Genomic DNA, 13,532 nt, shown 5'->3' with positions numbered 1-13,532 from the left:
AGGTATCTCAGGGATCTCTTGATTTGCAGTCAAATATTCTACCACTGAGCTATAGACCCTTGATGGAAGCTTTTGTCTTCCCTTTCCTCTTTCTAGAGGTTTCTCTGGTCTTAGGTGCCATCAATGGTTATGGAAAAAACAAAAAAGCTATGCTTTTACCACACCAAACTTAGAATGTTGCTCGCCCTCGAGCAAAAGAAGAAAGAATAGAAGAATAAGAAGATATGGAGGAGATGGAGGGATCTGTGTATGGATGTGAGTGGTGAATGGAGAACAGAAGGGATGGTCATGAATGGAGAGAGAGAGGGTGAGGTGGGTGAGGGATTCACAGATCCTGAGATGATCCTGTGGTGTCCACAGATCTTGAGGTGATCCTGTGGTGTCCACAGATCCTGAGGTGTCAAGGCATTTACATCCCTGCACCAATTTAGGCATGCAAAATGCCCTTGCACACAACTCTGGGCGTTCAGCGCCAGGTTGGTGCCCATTTTGGGCGTTCAACACCCATTTGCTGCCATTTCTGGCGTTGAACGCCAGAACCATGCTTGTTCTGGGCGTTCAGCACCAGGATGCTGCCCATTCTAGGCGTTCAGCGCCAGAACCATGCTCTGTTTTGGCGTTTGAACGCCAGACAGATGCTCCTCCAGGGTGTGATTTTTCTTCTGCTGTTTTTAATTCCGTTTTTGATTTTTTTGTTTGTTTTGTGACTCCACATGATCATGAACCTATAAAGACATATAACTAAGAAAAATATAGTTAGATAAATAAAAATTGGGTTGCCTCCCAACAAGCGCTTCTTTAATGTCAATAGCTTGACAGTGGGCTCTCATGGAGCCTCACAGATGTTCAGAGCATTGTTGAAACTCTCCAACACCAAACTTAGAGTTTGGATATGGGAGTTTAACACCAAACTTAGAGTTTGGTTGTGGCCTCCCAACACCAAACTTAGAGTTTGACTGTGGGGGCTCTGGTTGACTCTGCTTTGGGAGAAGCTTTTCATGCTTCCTCTCCATGGTTGCAGAGGGAGATCCTTGAGTTTTAAACACAAGGGAGTCCTCATTCCATTGAAGGACTATTTCCCCTCTGTCAACATCAATCACAGCTCTTGCTGTGGCCAGGAAAGGTCTTCCTAGGATGATGGATTCATCCTCTTCCTTTCCAGTATCCAGCACTATGAAATCAGCAGGGATGTAAAGGCCTTCAACCTTTACTAACACGTCCTCTACTTGTCCATAAGCCTATTTTCTTGAATTATCTGCCATCTCTAATGAGATTCTAGCAGCTTGCACCCCATAGATTCCCAGTTTCTCTATTACAGAGAGGGGCATGAGGTTTATTCCTGAACCAAGGTCACACAGAGCCTTAAAGATCATGGTGCCTATGGTACAGGGTATTATGAACTTTCCAGGATCCTGTCTCTTCTGAGGCAATGTCAGTTGATCCAGATCACTTAGTTCATTGATGAACAAGGGAGGTTCAACTTCCCAAGTATCAATGCCAAATAATTTGGCATTCAGCTTCATGATTGCACCAAGAAACTTGGCAGTTTTCTCTTCAGTAACATCCTCATTCTCTTCAGAAGAGGAATACTCATCAGAGCTCATGAAGGGCATAAGGAGGTTCAATGGAATCTCTATGGTCTCTAGATGAGCCTCAGAGTCCTTTGGTTCCTCAGAGGGAAGCTCCTTATTGATCACTGGACGTCCCAGGAGGTCTTCCTCCTTGGGATTCACGTCCTCTCCTCTCCTCACAGGTTCGGCCATGGTGCTTATGTCAATGGCCTTGCACTCTCCTTTTGGGTTCTCTTCTGTATTGCTTGGGAGAGTACTAGGAGGGATTTCAGTGATCCTTTTACTCAGCTGGCCCACTTGTGCTTCCAGATTTCTAATGGAAGACCTCGTTTCATTCATGAAACTCACAGTGGCCTTGGATAGATCAGAGACTAGATTTACTAAATTAGAAGCATTTTGTTCAGAGTTCTCTGTCTGTTGCTGAGTGGATGATGGAAAAGGTTTATTATTGTTAAACCTGTTTCTTCCACCATTATTAAAGCCTTGTTGAGGCTTTTGATCCTTCCATGAGAAATTTGGATGATTTCTCCATGATGAGTTATAGGTGTTTCCATAAGGTTCACCTAAGTAATTCACCTCTGCTATTGCAGGGTTCTCAGGATCATAAGCTTCTTCTGCATAAGAAGCCTCTTGAGTACTGTTGGATGCAGCTTGCATTCCATGCAGACTCTGAGAGATCATATTGACTTACTGAGTCAATATTTTATTCTGAGCCAATATGACATTCAGAGTATCAACTTCAAGAACTCCCTTCTTCATAGGCGTCCCATTACTCACAGGATTCCTTTCAGAAGTGTACATGAACTGGTTATTAGCAACCATGTCAATGAGTTCTTGAGCTTCTGCAGGCGTTTTCTTTAGGTGAATGGATCCACCTGCAGAAGTGTCCAGTGACATCTTTGATAGCTCAGATAAACCATCATAAAATATATCCAGGATGGTCCATTCTGAAAGCATGTCAGAAGGACACTTTTTGGTCAACTGTTTGTATCTTTCCCAAGCTTCATAGAGGGATTCACCTTCTTTCTGTCTGAAGGTTTGAACATCAGCTCTAAGCTTGCTCAGCTTTTGAGGAGGAAAGTACTTGGCTAAGAAAGCCGTGACTAGCTTATCCCAAGAGTTCAGGCTGTCTTTGGGTTGAGAATCCAACCATAATCTAGCTCTGTCTCTTACAGCAAAAGGGAAAAGCATGAGCCTGTAGACTTCAGGATCTACTCCATTAGTCTTAACAGTATCACATATCTGCAAGAATTCAGTTAAGAACTGAAAAGGATCTTCAGATGGAAGTCCATGAAACTTGCAGTTCTGCTGCATCAGAGAAACTAATTGAGGTTTCAGCTCAAAATTGTTTGCTCCAATGGCAGGAATGGAGATGCTTCTTCCATGTAAATTGGAATTAGGTGCAGTAAAGTCACCAAGCATCTTCCTTACATTATTATTATTTTCGGCTGCCATCTCCTTTTCCTGTTCGAAAATTTCTGAAAGGTTATCTCTGGATTGTTGTATTTTAGCTTCTCTTAATTTTCTCTTCAGAGTCCTTTCAGGTTCTGGATCTGCTTCCACAAGAATGTTCTTATCCTTGCTCCTACTCATATGACAAAGAAGAGGGCACAGAAAAATAATAATAATAATAGAGATCCTTTATACCACAGTATAGGGATCCCTGTGTGAGTAGAAGAAGAGGGGGAGACAAAGAATGTAATATAATAGAAAAAACACAACTGTGAGGATGGCAGAGATGTGAGATGAGATGTTAGGATATGAATGAATAAATAGAATAAGATGGGGGAGGGATAATTTTCGAAAATTATTTTGAAAAAGAGTTAGTGATTTTCGAAAATGGTTTTTGAAAATTGTTAGTATTTTTTCGAAATTTTTTTTTTAAAATTAAAAATAAAAATAATTAGTTAATTAAAAAGAAATTTTTGAAAAAGAGGGAAGATATTTTCGAAAATTAGAGAGAGAGAGTTAGTTAGGTAGTTTTGAAAAAAGTTAAGAAACAAACAAAAAGTTAGTTAGTTAGTTGAAACAAATTTTGAAAAAATAAGAAGTTAGGAAGTTAGAAAAGATATTTTGAAAAGATATTTTTGAAAAAGATAAGATAAGAAGATATTTTTGAAAAGATATGATTGAAATTAGTTTTGAAAAAGATTTGATTTTTAAAATCACAATTAATGACTTGATTCATAAGAAATCACAAGATATGATTCTAGAACTTAAAGTTTGAATCTTTCTTAACAAGCAAGTAACAAACTTCAAATTTTTGAATCAAAACATTAATTGATTATGTTATTTTCGAAAATTTGATATAAAAATAAGAAAAAGATTTTTGAAAAATATTTTTTTTATTTTCGAAAATAACTAAGAATTTTGAAAAAGATTTGATTTTTGAAAAAGATTTTGAAAAAGATAAGATTTTCAAATTGAAAATTTGATTTGACTCATAAGGAACAACTTTGATTTTTAAAAAATTTTTGTAAAAGTCAACTCAATTTTCGAATTTGATAAGAGAAAAAGGGAAAGATTTTTTTTTTAATTTTTGAATTTTTATGATGAGAGAGAAAAACAAGAAAAATGATGCAATGCATGAAATTTTTAGATCAAAACAATGAATGCATGCAAGAATGCTATGAATGTCAAGATGAACACCAAGAACACTATGAATGTCATGATGAACATCAAGAACATATTTTTGAAAAATTTTTAATGCAAAGAAAACATGCAAGACACCAAACTTAGAATTCTTTAATGCTTACGCACTAAGAATTCAAGAATGCATATGATAAACACCATACAACACAAAACAAAAAATCATTAAGATCAGACAAGAAGACTTACCAAGAACAACTTGAAGATCATGAAGAACACTATGAATGCATGAAATTTTCGAAAAAATGCAAGATGCATATGCAAGTGACACCAAACTTATTATATGACTCAAGACTCAAACAAGAAACACAAAAATATTTTTGATTTTTATGATTTTCTAATTTTTTTGGATTTTTTTTTTCAAAAATTATTTGAAAAAGAAAAATAAGGATTCCAAAATTTTTAATATGAATTCCAGGAATCTTATGCTCTAAAGCTCCAATCAAAGGGTCAGGCATGGCTTAATAGCCAGCCAAGCTTTAGCATGTAACTCAGACATGACACGCCTGACATACCCTATCCAGAAAGATTGGGCATGACTCCACTGAGGTGATTAGTTGAAGGCCAATCCCAAAGCAGTTTGGGTATGGCTTTACAGCCAGATAGGATTCAACATGTTACCATGAAACTCTAGAATTCATTCTTAAAAGTTTTGAAGCCATAGAATAATTTATTTTTTGAAAACATTTTTATTTTAAATTTTTTTTTTCGAAGACAAAGGAGAAATTTTTGAAAAATTTTTGAAAACAAAACAAAAAGAAAATTACCTAATCTGAGCAACAGGATGAACCGTCAGTTGTCCATACTCGAACAATCCCCGGCAACGGCGCCAAAAACTTGGTGCACGAAATTGTGATGTCCAGGCTCAAACTATTCCTGGCACGTGAGTAACTTGGTACGCGTAATCGTGATTACACATTCATAATTTGTCACAACTTCGATACAACTAACCAGCAAGGGCACTGGGTCATCCAAGTAATACCTTACGTGAGTAAGGGTCGAATCCCACGGAGATTGTTGGTATGAAGCAAGCTATGGTCACCTTGCAAATCTCAGTCAGGCGGATATAAAATAATCATGGAGTTTTCAAATAATAAATAATAGAATAGGGATAGAGATACTTATGTAAATCATTGGTAGGAATTTCAGATAAGCGAATGGAGATGCTTTTCGTTCCTCTGAACCTCTACTTTCCTACTATCTTCATCCAATCAGTCTCACTCCTTTCCATGGCTGGCTTTATGTGATACATCACCACTGTCAATGGCTACTTTCGGTCATCTCTCGGGAAAATGATCCAATGCCCTGTCACGGCACGGCTAATCGTCTGGAGGCATCACCCTTGCCAATGGCTTCATCTTATCCTCTCAGTGAATAATATGCTCACGCACCCTGTCACGGCACGGCTATTCATCTGTCGGTTCTCGATCATGCTGGAATAGGATTTACTATCCTTTTGCGTCTGTCACTAACGCCCTACAATCGCGAGTTAGGAGCTCGTCACAGTCATTCAATCATTGAATCCTACTCGGAATACCACAGACAAGGTTTAGACCTTCCGGATTCTCTTGAATGCCGCCATCATTCTAGCTTACGCCACGAAGATTCCGGTTAGGAGATCTAAGAGATATTCATTCTAGCTTATTTCATGTAGAACGGAGGTGTTTGTCAGGCACGTGTTCATAGGGGAGAATGGTGATGAGCGTCACACATAATCATCACCTTCATCATGTTCTTGGGTGCGAATGGATATCTTAGAAGCGAAATAAGATGAATTGAATAGAAAATAGAAGTACTTTGCATTAATCTTTGAGGAACAGCAGAGCTCCACACCTTAATCTATGGAGTGTAGAAACTCTACCGTTAAAAATACATAAGTGAAGGTCCAGGCATGGCCGAGATGGCCAGCCCCCTAAAACGTGATCAAAGGATCATAAGGTAATCCAAAGATGAACAATGGATTACAACTGAGACCAAAGATGCCTAATACAATAGTAAAAGGTCCTATTTATAATAAACTAGCTACTAGGGTTTACATGAGTAAGTAATTGATGTATAAATCCACTTCCTGGGCCCACTTGGTGTGTGTTTGGGCTGAGCTTGAGTGTTGCACGTGTAGAGGTCCTTCTTGGAGTTGAACGCCAGTTTTTGTGCCAGTTTGGGCGTTCAACTCTGGTTTTGGCTCCTTTTCTGGCGCTGGACGCCAGATTTGGGCAGAGATCTGGAGTTGAACGCCAGTTTACATCATCTATTCTTGGCCAAAGTATGGACTATTATATATTGCTGGAAAGCCCTGGATGTCTACTTTCCAATGCAATTGGAAGCGCGCCATTTTGATTTCTGTAGCTCCAGAAAATCCACTTTGAGTGCAGGGAGGTCAGAATCCAACAGCATCAGCAGTCCTTCTTCAACCTCTGAATCTGATTTTTGCTCAAGTCCCTCAATTTCAGCCAGAAAATACCTGAAATCACAGAAAAACACACAAAATCATAGTAAAGTCCAGAAATGTGAATTTAACATAAAAACTAATGAAAACATCCCTAAAAGTAACTAGATCCTACTAAAAACATACTAAAAACAATGTCAAAAAGCGTATAAATTATCCGCTCATCAGTTATCTTTATATATCAGTCAAAATATAGTTTAGATCTCTTAAAGCGTGCAGGCATGAGTCACTCAAAATCGGTTCCAACACCAATACTTTCTTCTCTGAAACTTGTGTCATTTGCCATAAATGATTTTGAAGACCCTACACTCTATCAATCTCTTGTTGGGAGCTTGCAATATGCCACCCTAACGCATTCAAAAATTACTTTCTCTGTTGATAGAGTTAGCCAATTTATGAACTCTCCAAAGCAGCATCACTACAAAGTATTAAAGTGCATTCTTTGCTACCTCTTAGATACCTATTATCATGGTCTGACTTTCTCCAAGTGGTATAATCTTTGTGTTTTGGTTATTGCAGATGTTGATTGGGCAAGTGACATTGAGAATCGTCGCTCTATAAGCGGATATTGTGTATTCCTTGGCAACAATCCTGTGTTTTGGAGCACTAAAAGCAAATTGCTATAAGTTGCTCTTCGACTGAGGCTGAGTTTAGATGCCTTGCTATGCTGAGGCTGAGCTTCTTTGGGTCCAAAAGCTTCTATCTGAATTCGGAATATCCACATCAGTTGCTCCCACGATTTTTTGCGACAACTTTAGTGTTGTCATGCTCGCTGCCAATCCAGTTCTTCATAGTCGAAGCAAACACTTTGAAATTGACCTTCATTTTGTTCAAGATATATCAGCAACTAATGAATAAGGTATTGTCACCTCACTTGAAAAAACTAACGGAATTCTATGCATACAACATGCTCGTCAAAAGTAAGAACGATGTCAGCCTACTGCTTGACTTGTCAAATGTCTTCAACACGTTAAGACAGCATAGGATGAAGCTAAATTTAATATTTTAAAATTTAAATATTTTAAATTTTTTAAAATTATAAAATTTTATTATTGTTTAATTTATATGGTAAAACTCAATAATTAAAAACTGATTTGTAGGATCACTTGTTAATTCTTAATATTTTAATATAGTTTTTTTTAAATAACTACTATATTTATTTAGTGAAATCCAAAATATTAAAACTAGTTATATAGTAGTTATATGCTAAAAGTTTTAATATTTTGGATTTCACTAAATAAATATAGTTGTTATTTTAAATATTTTAGTCTTTTAGATTTCACTAAATAAATATAGTAATTATTTAAAAAAATTATATTAAAATATTAAGATTCAACAAGGGATCCCACAAATCAATTTTTTAATTATTGAGTACTACCATAATAAATTAAATAATAATAAAAATTTTAATTTTAAAAATTTAAAAGATTTAAATTTTAAAATAATTACTATATTATTTAGTGAAATTTAAAATATTAAATTTTTAAATATATAATCAACAATAATTTGATAAACTCATTTAAATAAAAAAATTTACTCTAAAAAATTACAATTTAAAAATATAAAATTTTAAAATACAAATGAAAAATAATTTTATAATAATTTAATTATTTTTATTATTTTATGTAAAAGAGATTTTTTTTATTAAGATATAAAAAATAATATTAAAAGTAGTACAATCAAAAAATATTTTAAATTTAATATTCTGAAGAAAAAATAAAAAAATTATATAAAGACTAATTTATTATTTTTAAAATTTTATTGATGAAAATATTTTATGTTTAGACTTTTAAGAACTATTTTGACTATAAATAACTTATTTACATGTCAAGTGATATGTGACGTGTTACGTGTTCACTGACCTGACACGTTAACCAATCATCTTGATGCATAGTATTAATCTACTATGTCATCATGTCATGTGGTACTTACCTTATTATCTAACTAATAGAATGATCAATTTCACTTATATTTTATTTTTCAAGAACTAATATGACTAAAAAATTTGAGAACTAATTTAAAAATAAATAATTTTTTAGCGACGAATTTGACTATTAATCCGTTGAAATAACATTGTTAACAAAGTTTGATGATGTATGCACTTTATAGTCCACCGTGGGGTTTGAGTAACTCATCCTGAATATAAGCACGGCCACCGCTAACTGGTTTATTAGTTATTACTACACACACTATTCTTTATAGTTTCATACTACTTTCTCTCTCTACCACAATGGTGACTCTTGAAATTATTGATCTTACTGAAATTATTGATCTTACAGAAGGAGAAGGATCTCCTCCACCATCAATAAGATCTTCAGCAGATGGACCAACAATCCTTAACTTCGCTGCTACTACTACTACTAGTGTATGGCCACCTTCAATTCATATCTATCATCTATGATCCCTCTGCTGATCCTTCTCATCATCATTATCAGGCTTCTAATAATAATAACAACAATAGTAGCAGCTTCTTCTTATTCCAACCCTACATGCATGCTGATCATCATCATCATCATCATCCCGATTGCCTCACTACTGATTAGACTCTTAGAGACCATGAATTTGTCTTTCTTTCTTATTTTTTTTCCTTCACACATTTTAAGCTGTATATGTTATTGAATTTTACTGTGTCATCGTATCACATCAACTATTATAATCAATTTATATATTGACTATTATTTTTGTTTTGAAATTTAATTGACTTATTATATTATGAAAAATAATTTTACAGTGTCGGAGTATCTATTATGAAATTTAATTTTACTATTGCGTTGTTTCGTACATTTTTAATATATTAGTGATTGATTTTTTATGTATATATAATAAATATATTATTAAATATATAAATTGCTTAAATGTTTTTATTTTAATTGTAGTATTAAATACTTATTTGCAACCAAAAATTGTCGTATTAAATACGGAAATATTTGATAACTAAAGAAAATTAGCCAAAAACAGCCATAACTTGCCTTATTTAACATTTATTAATTGTTGCGACAATTAATAAATAATAAATAAGACAAGTTCTAGTTGTATTTTTTGTCTCTCTAACATTACCCTATTAAATAAATAATAGTGAATCGAAAACTTTGCCAAAATTTTTGCGGCCTATCCTCATAAAGATGTGTTATGGTATTGACTACTATTAAAATTAATTAAGTAATAAATAAGCCATGTCACTTTTCTCTCATCAAAGATTCTGACTCGAAAAAAAATTGTTCATACTTGCTGGTTGTTTGGCTTATTAGCTTCCATTTCAAAATTTGGATTTATTTTCTGGATATACAAATTGAATTCAAATTCATTGATCGAGTTATATCAAATTTTCTAAGTAATTATTATAGTGACGGATTATTATTATATTTACATTGTCTAAAGCTATACCTTCATCATTTTGGTATAAATTAAAGACATTAATTATTATATATATATATATATATATATATATATATATATATATATGGATATGTCGTATGAGCATAGGTTATTTCTAATGGGACTAAGCAAGTATGGAAGAGGACGTTGGAGCAAAATAGCTAGGCACTATCTTCATAACAAGACACCGCAACAAGTTCAGAGCTATGCTAATAGATTCTTTAGCCACCTACCACCACCACCATCATCATCAGATCAACACACTTTTACAACTTTAGAAGAAGAAACTCATCCTCATCATCAACATACCCTTCCTCCGGAGATGAGCCAATTAAGAAAACGCTCATGCTTTTTCCGGAGAAGAAAGAGCATAATGAACTCTTTGCTACTAGAGAAACCGATACTCCTATCACCAACCCGCCGCTAATAACTATGAATATGGATTCTTGGTTGGAATAATCCCAACAACAACTACTATTGGTGCAAGCTCTTCTTCTTCCATGAGTGGTAGTGGAAACTATTATGAAGAAATTGATTTGGAGTTGCGTTTGGGTAGTAGTAGTTGAATTATTGCCACCAGCACGCAGTGAGATATTATATTATGGTGTTTGCTACATTACAATGATAAATTTATACGTACCGATACGTTTAAAATATAGACAAATAATAATAAGACATGTGGAATTTATTTTTCATGTCAGCATTTAATTTTTTCTTTTTTAAATATATAGTATATCATCACTTTTACTAAAATACCCTTTTAATTAAATAAAAATAAAAAATATTTATTTATTTAATTTTATAAAAAAACTTAAGCATCCTTCCTTTATTTGATTAGACAAAAATACCCTTTTAAATTAATCAAATTTTAGAATTCAATTAATCCTAATTTTATAATTTCAAATAATTGAAACAACAAAATAAAAATATATTAAAAAACAAAAAATCAAAATTGTTTTTCATATGTGTTAAACATATTAAAAAAATAAAAAACCAAAATTGTTCTTCATCTGGTTCTCGTTCACGCCTCTGAAGATTTCAGTCTTCTTCATCTTATTCTCTCCTCTTCCTATCCTCTCTCTCTGCTACTCGATCTCTTTCATCTGTCTCACTGTGCGTCGCACGCAAGACGCCATCGTTTTGCTGGGATGCCCTAACCAATTACCCAACCCAGCAACCTTAGCTCCACACAACGGCTAAACGCGAACCCACCCCTCCCATGAGCTCCTCCTTCCTCTCTCCGTCATCGATCTCACTCCCTCACCTCCGTTCATCTCCCGCCGCCGTCGCCGAAACGAGCTTCGAAGACACCGTCATTATCGTGCAGCTCTGTTCCACCATCGTGCAGCTACTGTTTCAGCTTTGAAAGCACTGTCGCGCAGCTCGGTTCCATCGTCGCCGGGCTCGCCTCCTTTTTCTGTCGCGCAGCTCTGTTCCATCGTCACCAGCGCTATCTCTGTTCCACCTGTCATCCCTTCGGTCGTGCCCTTGTTCCCCTCTTGCTCAGGATCTGCTCTGCTCTGTTCTAGGGCTTCTAGCTTCTAGGTATTTTTTGTATAACAATTATTGAATAATTGTTGTTAGTTAATTTGTGAACTTGTTATGGGTTGAATAATTTTTGAATAAGTGTTAATTAATCTGTCAATCTTACGGTTTTATATCATATTGGAGTTCATTACAGGTGGTGAATTGTTAGATAAAATTGTGAGTACGTAAGAGGGTCCCTCTTTGCCATATATTTGCTTAATTACCATATATGATATTGGTGATGATGAATATAAATAATTTTGCAGATACATCATGGACGTCTTAGTGAGGCTGAAGTTAGAAGATATTTCCAACAGCTTATTGATGGCATAAATTACTGCCACAGCAAGGGAGTCTATCACAAAGATTTGAAGGTTGGTGGTGTTAAGTTGGTTCAGGAAATTTTTTGCTCATCCTAATCATGATTCCTTCTAAATTTTTTGTTTTCACCTTGTGCAGCCAGAGAATCTTTTACTTGATTCACAAGGCAATATAAAAATTTCATATTTTGGTTTAAGCGCATTACCAGAATAGGTGAGATTGTTATCTAGTAGTTTTCATGTATAACTTCCGTACATGTAGATGAATTGATACCAATGACCTTGGTGAATTTTTTCTTAGGGTGTGAGTCTCCTTTGGACAACTTGTGGCACTCCAAACTATGTAGCTCTCGAGGTAAAACACAGCAGTGCTTGATGTTTGGTTAAATTTCAGTTTCAGTCATGTGCAGATACTAACTATTCTTATGTTGGGTTCTGTTTTTTGAATTTGTGAGCTTAGGTACTCAGTCACAAGGGTTACAATGGTGCTGTGGCTAATGTTTGGTCCTGTGGGGTTATCCTCTATGTCCTATTGGCTGGATACCTTCCCTTTAATGAGCTTGATCTAACCACCTTATACAGTAAGGTATAAATTCAAACTTGCTAAATATATATTTTTCAATTTTGACTAGATTGAACTGTAGTCAAAATATTTGTCTTAAATATTTATTTTGCTCGTAGTGGCATTCATCAGTTAGTATTATCTAGAAATTTAGGATGATAATACATAGTAATTCCTGGTTTTATCTGGATGAACTTCTTAGCAAATATCATTTTTGTATTTTGTTTGGATGTAAATTTGGTTCGATCTGTTTATTCACTTTGTATTGTAGGAGTGCTAGAGCAGCAATTAGTGGGGGCTGGAAACAAATAGTTTTCATCTATATTAGTATTTTCTCCATCATTTGATAGGTGCTAACTGCAGTAGTGTCAGGCTACAAGTTTTTGTAGCTACCTCTTCTCTTCTCAAGCAGAAGCAAGAGTGTTTTTCATCAAATAAGATGTCGGATTTTTAGTAATGCTAATGAAATTTCCTTGGTTTTCTTGTTAACTCTTGCAGATTAATAAAGCATACTTTTCATGCCCTTCTTGGTTTCCTGTAAGGGCAAAATCATTGATATCTAGAATTTTGGACACAAATCTTGAAACGGTGAGTATTGGTTGCAAAGATTAGTTGTAACTGTCTATTACAAAATGAATGTTGTATGACCACAGAGCAGAAATAATTGAGTCTTTGATGTGGTTGATATTTTGATGCTAAGCATCTAAACAAATTGTGATGATGTGTAGTTCACAATCCTATGTGTGATTGTGATTTATAGGACTGTTTTCCTTTAATAGTAAATCCAATTGTAGAAAAGTTTGGAATTTTATTGAAACTTGAAAGCATCTGATAGCCTGCAATTTATGAGCAAGGCCTTGGCAGAGAAGGGGTACTACAAGCAAAAGGGTGTGGTGAGAAAGGTGATTGACAAATATGTTGAAAAAATTGAGATGCTTGAAAGCAAGCATGTGCTGAGAGTCGATCAGGAAGAGCTTGAAACTGTGATTCCACAAGTTGTGGGCCGTGTAAAAATTGTCAATGGTGCATATCGTGGGTCAACTGCGAAAGTTTTGGAAGTGGATACGGATCATTTTTGTGCA

The 13,532-nt window shown here is 34.9% G+C and overlaps 1 non-coding gene across 1 annotated transcript; it reads left to right on the top strand.

Moving 5' to 3' along the window:
• Positions 1–2,522: 2,522 nt before the first annotated feature.
• LOC148565734 (small nucleolar RNA R71) lies at positions 2,523–2,630 on the top strand. Its single transcript, XR_015884246.1, has one exon. It is a non-coding gene; the product is annotated as a small nucleolar RNA R71 (small nucleolar RNA).
• The last annotated feature ends 10,902 nt before the right edge of the window (positions 2,631–13,532 follow it).

This window comes from Arachis ipaensis, chromosome B5 (assembly GCF_059453495.1).
Source record: "Arachis ipaensis isolate K30076 ecotype BB chromosome B5, ASM5945349v1, whole genome shotgun sequence".
NCBI classification, from domain to species: Eukaryota; Viridiplantae; Streptophyta; class Magnoliopsida; order Fabales; family Fabaceae; genus Arachis; species Arachis ipaensis.
The sequence above is the reverse complement of the archived record's forward strand: the minus strand, read 5'-3'. Positions and strand labels throughout refer to the sequence as shown.